Source organism: Asparagus officinalis, chromosome 2 (genome assembly GCF_001876935.1).
Source record: "Asparagus officinalis chromosome 2, Aspof.V1, whole genome shotgun sequence".
NCBI classification, from domain to species: Eukaryota; Viridiplantae; Streptophyta; class Magnoliopsida; order Asparagales; family Asparagaceae; genus Asparagus; species Asparagus officinalis.
In genome coordinates, this window is record NC_033795.1 from 29,264,418 (window position 1) to 29,275,155 (window position 10,738).

The 10,738-nt window shown below is 37.9% G+C and overlaps 1 long non-coding RNA gene across 1 annotated transcript; it reads right to left on the reverse strand.

Annotated features, from left to right (window-relative positions):
- LOC109829475 lies at positions 1 to 2,163 on the reverse strand. The gene is made up of 2 exons (XR_002244023.1): positions 1,886 to 2,163; positions 1 to 251 (listed from the first exon to the last, which is right to left on the reverse strand). It is a non-coding gene; the product is annotated as an uncharacterized LOC109829475 (long non-coding RNA).

Below are 10,738 nucleotides of genomic sequence, written 5' to 3' on the forward strand. Positions count from 1 at the left end.
TGAAGAAAATAGTCATCACTGATATGAGTAAATAAATCTCTAAGAAGAAACAATATCTGAGCTGAATACAAATGTCTCGACATAGGGAGAAATAACATTTAGGAACCTCGCCTTTACAAAAACTAGAATAAACTCTCAATTGTTCATAAACAAAATTTATTGTGGAGTTCAAACATATACTAATAATATCTATGAATAACTGCTAGAGCAAATCCATCAACCTACGGCTCTCTGTGCACCTGGCTCGTTACCTGAAAGTGGGGAAACAACGAGCGTCAAAGCTCTATAGCGGGTAACATCACAACCAACCCCAAGGGAGAGGGCTCGTTGTATACAGAAAATACAGATAATATATAATAGATACAAAATCATTAGTCCTAACAAAGAGGGCTTTAATATTTAGGAATTTACAACACGAGCATAGGTACGTCGAGCGAAATAATCCAAACAAGGAAACCCTCATGTATATACCTCGTTATCTCAAGTTGCAAACCCTTAAATATCAAACCAATAACTCACTAACATAATAAATTGGTATCAAATAATTGAGGCGAACACTCAACATAGGAAAGATACATCACAAATCAACAGTGGCCAATACTATGTGGCGGTCGACCGCAGAGACCACTCCGGTCGACCGTTCACAGAGCCGAGATTCATTGGGCTCAAAACTGAGCGGCGATCGACAAATAGATAGCATCGCATCATCAATAAAAATAATTCACACAAATAATTCCAACAAATAATTTGGCTGCACCAATCTGGCTGCCTACGTACCCTCTTTCTCAAGGGATCAAGCCTCCCGTAGTTCATCAAAGATATTCATACAAATATATGCAACTCTAGTTTACCATTTATCACAACAAAACTAACACAATATGTCAATAGACCAAATCAGATCATAATCCCATTGGGATACACATATGCGTATTATAACATACTTATGACTATAAGTGTAACAATCGAGCGGCTCAAACTCCGCAAACACATCTCAAAACAACGCAAATAAACTTCAGAGAACAAGAAACTGAGGCAAACTGCCCAGGAAATGGTCTGCGCTACTGTTAGTAAAATAAGCATATCATTGCTAGGAAAACTATTTTTAGAAATAGTTTTCTGTTTTGAAAACTAGATTCACACATCTTTCAAATGGAACTAGTTTGGTTAGATTTGGAATTAATTTGTTATCTCAAATATCCAGTTAATCATCATATATGTGCAGCAGTTTTCCTGCAAGACATGTTATTGGTAAAAAGAGTATATCTTTCTCTATACAAATCCTTTTTAAGATTTTCTTTCTGTTTTAAAAGCTAGATACACATATCTTTCATATGACACCAGTTTTATTCAATTTGAAGTTCAAAATCAAAACCAGATTTCAGTTGAAGTTGATCACACGGGTTGCAGTTTTCTGCAAGACATGTCGTTACTAAAAAGACTATATCGTTCTCAATATAAATCCTTTTTAAGATTTTCTTTCTGTTTTAAAACCTAGATTCACATATCTTTTATATGACACCAGTTTTGTTCAATTTGGAGTTCAAAATCAAAACCAGATTTCAGTTGAAGTTGATCACACGGGTTGCAGTTTTCTGCATAACATGTCATTACTAAAAAGACTATATCTTTCTCAATATAAATCCTTTTAAATATTTTCTTTCTGTTTTAAAAACTAGATTCACATATCTTTCATATGACACCAGTTTTGTTCAATTTGGAGTTCAAAATCAAAACCAGATTTCAGTTCTATCATTGGATCAAAATTATCATCAAAATCAAATTTTTACTTTAACATAACAGTAAGCTTAAGCAAGCATAATATCGTTCTTAACTTGTTAAAATTTCAACTAATTACTGGGAAGGTTTGGGTAGGAGATAATCTTACCTTAAAGACGTGTGCAAGCCTTTGAAGATGATATGAAACGACCGCTTACCGCCAAACACCACAGATCTCACATTTCCTTCGATGTTCGCCTCACGAACTCTCCCAAAAACACAAGATTTAAAGCTAGGGTTTTAGAGAGGAGGGTAGGGGCTGCTAGGGTTTGGTATTCTGATGAAGATAGATCTTTTTTCGTGCACCAACATGTTTTTATATAGCAACAAACCCGATTCAAAAAGCCCAAACCCGAAACCTATTAGAATCTGGAAACAACCCGTCAGTCTACGATAGTTTGGCTGTAACTTTCTCATACGAACTCGGAATAAGGTGATCTAAGATTTGTTGGAAATCTATTGAAGAGACCTACAACTTTGCTCTTTTACATTTTTCCAAATTTCAACTGTATCTATATGTAAAATGCATATACTTTTGACTGGTCGTTTTTCCCAGATTCAGGCCCGTGTACGTGTGCATGATATCACTTCTATATTCACATATATACATTGAATTGATCTCAAATCAATTCCTAGCATACTCAAATATTGATAAATATCATTTATCATAATATAACATATTTATTATTATTTATTATAAAATAAAAATAAAAATTTAAAATTTTAGGGTTTTACAGAACGGACTTAAACAATTCGCATGCAAGCCCGATTCAAACGGTAATCGGTAAAGACATGTCAAATCCGTTGAAGGCTGAGGATTTGATAAAAAATTCTAAGTCAGCGTCTAACACGCGTTGTCGGGTAGTCTATTCCCGTGAGAAAGACGAAGTCTACGTATTCAATATCGTAGCACTAAAAGAGTTAACTCTTTTAGCACAACGTTACGTACAGAACAGGTCTAAACAATCTGCATGCTAGCCCGACTCAAACGGTAGTCAGTAAAGGCTAATCAAACCCGTTGATGGCTGAGAATTTGCCAAAAATTCTATAAATATGAGTCATTAACGTATCAGCTTCATTAGTTGGTCTCGTGACTTGAACATCCAACAACTTCGGGATAAGATCCATATCTACAGACGAAACAACTTTAATAGTTGGTCCTGCAGCCTAAAATTTGGGATTGCCATGCTCTAATGCCTTAAGAGCTTAAACTGTGTAGACTCCAGCAAATGTACGAGTATAAACTGTGTTAACGCCGGTCAACGCATTGCGACGAAGATAATCAGTTCAAAGTCAACTCAATAACACGAGCTAAGTTCAAAAACTTACACATCGACTTCAATTCAAGATTTTGACAACGGTCAGACGATAAACGCAGCGCCGGAAGAACTTCATCTATTCGACAAAACATTGAATAGATTGAAGGCTGAAGAAGTTAAGAATTAAAGCAGTTTACAGGTCCCTCTACGAAATTGAGGAAAAGGCCTATCTTATACAAAGCCTTCCAGACTCTTCTATAAAAGAAATAAGTCTGAAATGCTTTGGAGGGGGTATCTGTAGGCGTCTAAAATTGCCAATAGGTATCCACACACAGCTCGAGACAGAGAGAAGGTGATGAGCATCATTATCTAAGTCCAAGAGAATTATTCGACGCTAACCAGCGAATCAACGAACTATTGATGATGTGGCCCGCACGCTCACCGAGCACCACCAAGTGGCCCGCGTGCCCATCGGCCACCAAATATGCATGCCCATCGGCCACTAAATCGACGAACCAACTGGCCCGTGTACTCGCCAGTCAGCTCCAAGTGTCCCGCGTGCTCACCGGCCACCACCAAGTGGCCGGCATGCTCACCGGCCACCACCAAGTGGCCCGCATGCCCATCGGCCACCAAATCGACGAACTAAGTGGCCCGCGTGCTCACCGGCCACTACCAAGTGGTCCGCACGCTCATCGGTCACCAAAATAGCGTACAGATCAACGAAACAACGAAATACGCGTAATCACGGAACAAGTCAAAACCTGAAAAACCAATAAAAGCCACTGGCGACTGAGTCACATCAAAACGACTCGGCCAAACTAGTGGTTCGGTCCAAAGCCAGATCACTAAAAGGTGACTCGGCGGCCGAACCACCGGGTGACTGTTCGGCCAGATCTGATCTAAAACGTGATTTTTTAGTTTTGATGGATTCTCGTGGGATTTGTTGGTTCCCAAACGTCCCAACTAATCTGATACTATGGTTAATCAGTTCTTAATTAAAGAAAAAAAGGAATCCCTCGTTCTTATCCAAATACCCGCTACCGAAACTTATAAATAGGAGCTCGGGTGCTCAGATCTCATGGCTGAACATCAAGAGGGCGAGGTGTTGCCGGTTTCTCGAGTGCATAGCCACGAATTTCAGCAAAGATTAGCAGATCTCGGCGATCTCCTGTGCATAAAGAGTGGAGTTCGAGAGATTTGAGACCCGTCCCTATTCCTCCGGATTTAAGCTTAGTCTTAAATCTCGAGAAGAGCCGTGATCTCGCTTGGTCAAGATCATCGCTGCAGTGATTACTTCCTTTGTGAAGTAAGAGTTTTGATCATCAATCTGTCTATCGGATCTGATTTGTGGCGGTCCACAGATATTAACGTCTCCGGCACAGGCAAAGTTCCTACGCAAGCAGCGGGTGATAAACGCCTGTTGTGCTGTTTGACAAGAGTTGTATCTTTTGTATTTTCATTGTATAAGAAGATTTTATGAAAAGATCAACTTTTTATTTGAGTTTATTATAAACGATTAAAGTTGTAATATATTCAGTCATAATGAAAACAACGATTTTTGACCCAAACATATATAAGGGTTGGAAAGAGCCGTTACAAAACCCGCAATTAATACAGTAACGTTTTCCATAAATTCCGTAACGTTCCCCATAATGTATAGTCGTTACGCTCATTTTTAATTACTAATTAAATTATGTTTTGATTACAAAATTTATTACTATTCATGAAGGTAAAATTTCCTTTTCTCTAACAAAATATCCAACAGAAGCTGTTTAGGCGCGTACGTATAAAACTTTTAGGGCGGGTGAACAGGTACAGTGTGAAGTGATGCAGTGTGAAGTGAAGGGGGTTTGATACGTGCAGCAGCTGTGATGTTTTTATGCGGTTATCTGTTTTGAAACGTGAGCAACTTTGATGTTTCATGTTAGATGTGTTGCTGCTCAGTAAATCATCATGGCATCTTACTTCTATTCACCACCGTATAATTATTTCCAATAATGACCAGCTTTGGTTCCTCCCGGGTCTTAAAGAATCAGATGATGCATAACAGGGGATCTGTGGTGATTGAGTCTCACAAATTTATCTGCATCACCCAGTAATGCCGTAGCTTAGGAGAAACTAAATATGTATCGCCACCGTGACGCAAAGAGGGATTCAATCACTGCATGCTATCTATTTGCGAGCAGATAAAGCCAGTCATCACGCAAACTCTCTCAGACCTCAGATGCTCCCACAGTACATGTTGCAACGCAGGGGCTTCACAGACATGTAAGATGTCTATACAAATGTGGAGAATAACAACACTGAATAAACACAGTGAACACAAAGAATAGCAAACAAGGATTTAACGTGGTTCGGTCAGTATGACCTACGTCTACGGACAAGAACAGCAGAGAACTTCACTAATCATAAATAAAATATTACAAAAGAGGAGATCACTCTCTATCTAGAGACTCACACAAAGAGAGTGACTCTTTCTATCTCACTCTCTTATCTCTATTTTCTCTCTACTTAACTGAGTTCTGATGATTCTAAACCCTCAAACCACACCCCCTATATATAGCTTATAAATATTAATAAAATAATATACAATGATTGTTAGAATAGTGGAATTAGGCAAAAGTTAGGTTCTCTTTTAAAAATCTTCAAAGACACGTTTTTAACAAATCTCCATCTTACATTTGAGAATGAAGATCTTCTCTTCACTCTTACTGTCTCGCCAAAAGCCCCTTACGGGATTAACCTCCGTTTTGTCGAACTCCAAGCAATTTGAGGCAATGCTCGAACTTGCGCGAAGGTACGGGTTTCGTAATCATATCTGCTAAATTATTTGCAGTACCAATCTTTCAATCTTGATAATTTAAATTTCTTTGATAAAATGATACCTGACATCTATATGTTTGGTTCTTTCATGATAATATGATGATTCGTCAAATGTATAACACTCTAGCTATCACAAAATATCGTAGTAACACCTTAGTATAAGCTGAGGTCTTCAACCAAACCTCTCAATCAAATAGCTTCTTTCACTATTTCTGTCACTGTCATATACTCTGCCTCTGTGGTAGACAAAGCAACTGTCGACTGTAGAGTGGTCTTCCAACTAATGGCACTACATGAAAGAGTGAATATATAACCCGTCAGGGATCTCTCTTATCCAAATCACCCGCATAAATCTGAATTAGAATAACCAAATATTCTACAATCTGAGTTTGTCTTCCTACTAAAATATAAACCAATATTAGCAGATCCTCTCAAATATCTAAGTATCTATTTCACAATCTGCCAATGGACCTTTCCAAGCTTATCCATGTACCGACTCACAATACTGACTACATGTAAAATATCTGCATGTAAAATATCTGGACGGGTACAGACCATCGCATACATAATGCTTCCAACTGTACTTGCATAAGGAATACAGGACATGTACTGCTCCTCCTTTTCAGTCTGAGGTGAAAAATCTGCTGAAAGATAAAAATGAGCGACAAGCAGAGTCTTCACAGGCTTAGCATCAAGTATGCTAAACCTCTCCAATACCTTCTTGATGTATTTCTCTTGAGATAGGATTAAACTTCCTCCTTGCATGTTCCTGTGGATCTCTATCCTTAAAATCTTCTTTGCTGCTCCCAAGTCCTTCATCTCAAACTCATGTTTGAGTTGAGATTTCAACTCATTGATTTCTTAACATATTTTTAGCTGCAATCAACATGTCATCAACATACAAAAGCAAATATACAAAAGAACCATCATTGAGCTTTTTATGATAAACACAACTATCATATTTACTCATTGAGTAATCATGCTCAAACATGAAAGTATCAAATCTCAAATACCACTGTCTCGGAGACTGTTTCAACCCATAAAGAGATTTCTTCAACCTGCACACATGGTCTTTTTTACCTTCAACAATGAAACACTCTGGCTGATGTATAAAGATCTGCTCCTCAAGCTCGTAATGTAGAAGAGTTGTCTTCACATCAAGTTGCTTAAGCTCCAAATTAAAATGAGCAACCATGGAAAGCAACACGCGAATTGAGGTGTATTTTACAACTAGAGAGAATACTTTATTAAAGTCCACACATTCGGTCTGACTATAGCCTTTAGCTACCAAACGTGTCTTGTACCTTATAGAATCTGTATCTGGAGTTCCTTCTTTCTTCTTGAAGACCCATTTACAACCAACAATCTTATGTACCCTTTGTGGCTTCACTAACTCCCATGTCTAGTTCTTGTGAAGAGACTCCATCTCTTCAGTCATCGCAACAATCTAATTTGCAACCTCATTGCCACTAATAGCCTCCTTATAGGTAGAAGGCTCTGGAACCTCAATCGATTCTGCTATACTCACCACTAATAGCCTCCTTATAGGTAGAAGGCTCTGGAACCTCAATCGATTCTGCTATACTCAAAGCATAAGCAAGCATGTCTGCATAGCGTAGGCTCTGGAACCTCAATCGATTCTGCTATACTCAAAGCATAAGCAAGCATGTCTGCATAGCGTTGAGGAAGTCGGATTTGCCTTTTTGTTCTCCCAGTGGCAATATTATATTGTTGCTCTTATGGTGTATCAGCATCTGAAGTTGAACCTTCCGTAGTATCAACTGGTTCAACATGATCGCTCTCAAGCACTTCTTTGAAGCTGAGCTATCTACCTCCACCTACTTATTAGACTCCTTTTCAGTACCTGTAATGTCAATAACAAACTCCTTTCTCGGGTGAAGCATGGATTTTTCCTTAAAAGTAACATCCCTACTAATAATAAACTTAGGTGACTTGGGATCAAAATACCACAATCTATATCCCTTCACCCCAGTAACATATCCTAGAAAGATAGCTTTCTTTGCTCTAGGTTTAAGCTTACCATCATTAATATGAAAATAAGCAGAGCAACCAAATACTCTTAAATGAGAGTAATTAGCAGGGGTACCAGACCATACCTCTTCTAGAGTCTTAAAATCAATTGATGTAGAAGGAGATCTGTTTATTAAATAGCAAGTTGTATTGACTGCCTCGGTCCAAAAGTCTTTTGACAAACTAGCATTAGAGAGCATGCACCGAGCTCTCTCTAAAAGTATTATGTTCATCCTTTCTGCAACTCTATTTTGCTGTGATGTATGTCAAACTGTACGATGACGCACAATACCTTCATTCTTGAAGAACTGGTCAAATTCTATGGAACAAAACTTTATCCCATTGTCGGTTCTGAGGCGCTTCACTTTCTTTCCTATTTGCTTGTCAATTATAACCTTCCATTGCTTTAAGGTTACAAACACATCACTCTTATGCTTCAATGGATACACCCAAACTTTTCTGGAATAATCATCAATCAATGTTAGCAGAAAACGAGCTCCACCTTTCAATGGAATTTGAGAGGGACCCTAAACATCTGAATGGATATAATCTAAAGTACCCTTAGTTCTGTGGACACCGGTACTAAAGGATACTCTATGGTGTTTACCGAAAACACAATGCTCACAAAAGTTTAGCTTACTAATTTTTTGACCATAAAGCAGACCTTGTTTGCTTAATACATCAAGTCCTTTCTCACTCATATGCCCTAACCGCATGTGCCACAAACGTGTAGTGTCTGAATCTGAATCCTCTGAGAATGACACTATTGCAGCACCTGTCATTGTACCACCTTCAAGGATATAGAGGGTATTTACCTTTTTTTCCTTTCATCACAACAAGAGATCATTTACTTACTCTCAAAACTCCACATTTAGCCGAAAACTTAAAACCATTTGAGTCAATGGCTCCTAAAGAAATGAGGTTATTCTTTAACTCTGGTATGATGGACATTGCTCAATGTTCTAACAATACCATCATAGGTTCTAATCTTAATTGATCTGATACCAACAATCTTGCAAGACATGTTATTTTCCAACAAGACATTCCCACCATCGATAGACTAATATGTGACAAACCAATTCCTATGCGGACACATATGGTAGGAACAACCCAAATCAAGAACCCAGAATGATACTAACTGAAAGAACTTCATGTGAACTAGAAGACTCTTTAGTTACAGTGGCAACTAAAGGTTTTACATCCCCAAACTTCGACTGTGAATTATTATTTTATTTAAGCGCTGGACAATTAGGTTTTATATGCCCATATTTATGACAACAATAACATTCGACATTTTTTTTTTGGCCTGGACTTTGATCTAGACATGTTTCTAGATTTGCCTCTACTACCAACACCCTTTTTAGGACGACCACGAGCGAACAAGCCTTCAGTTTGATCCTCTCATCCTACGATAGACACTTTCTGCCTTAACTCTTTTGAATGTAAGACTGATTTAACATCCTCCAAAGAAAGTGCATCTCTCCGTATAACATGCTATTGACAAAATTTTCATAGGAATGAGGTAATGAACATAACAAGATTAGGGCTTGATCTTCTTCGTTAATTTTAACATCAATATTCTTTAAATCCATAAGAATAGTGTTAAGTTCATCTAAGTGGTCTTAAATTCGCATACCTTCCTTTATGCGAAGGTTGAAGAGGCGTTGCTTTAAGTAGAGCTTGTTCGTTAGAGATTTCGTCATGTACAAGATCTCCAACTTGAGCCACAAGCCAGTGGCGGTATCTTCATTTGCAACCTCCAGCAGGACCTCATCGACCAAACGGAGCTATATGGCACTATGTGCCTTCATCTCAAGCTCTTCTTTCTCAACATCGGGCATAGATTCCGATAACTTATCCTTTCCGGACAAAACTTTGAACAGTCCTTGTTATACTAAAAGAGCCCTTATTTTTTACTTTCCATAAGCTGAAACTATTTCTCCCATTGAATTTCTTTACTTTGTATTTCGCAGAAAACATCTTGAAGCCTACTAGAACAGTAATTTTGAATAGTACCGTACACGTGAATAGTACTCAACGTCTTTAAAGAGTAAATAATAATCTAACATATTTTCTGATGTGATCCATTTTTAGTGGCAGGCACAGAGCTATTTTCTGATGTGATCCATTTTTAGTGGCAGCCACAGAGCATACGATAAGCAGATACACGTACTCTAAGTCAGACTCTAATACTGGTTTGTTACAGCGGAGGGGCTTCACAGACACAGAAGATGCTATACAAGTGTGGAGAATAACAACACTGAATAAACACGATGAACACAAAGAATAGCACACAAGGATTTAACGTGATTCTGTCAGTATGACCTATATCCACGGACGAGAACAGCAGAGAACTTCACTAATCACAAAGAGAATATTACAAAAGAGGAGGTCACACTCTATCTAGAGACTCACACAAAGAAAGGGACTCTTTCTATTTCACTCTCTTCTCTCTATTTTCTCTCTACTCAACTGAGTTCTAATGATTCTAAACCCTCAAACCACACCCCTTATTTATAGCTTACAAATATTAATAAAATAATATACAAGAATTGTTGGAATAGTGGAATTAGGCAAAAGTTAGGTTCTCTTTTGAAAATCTTCAAAGGCATGTTTTTAACAGTACATGCATATTAACAGATCAATCCTAAATATAGATAAAATTGCCCCAAGTAACAGTCCATATCTCTTTTTTACAGTGGCACATGATGTGTGTCGAAAAGATTATCTTTTCCTTTACCGACTCCAATATTCTTTAGGGACTCTTTAATATTTTTTTTGAGGCCTTGAATGATTTAATTTGCTGCTCTTGAAGAAATATTCTCGTTGTGAGAACCATGCAACAT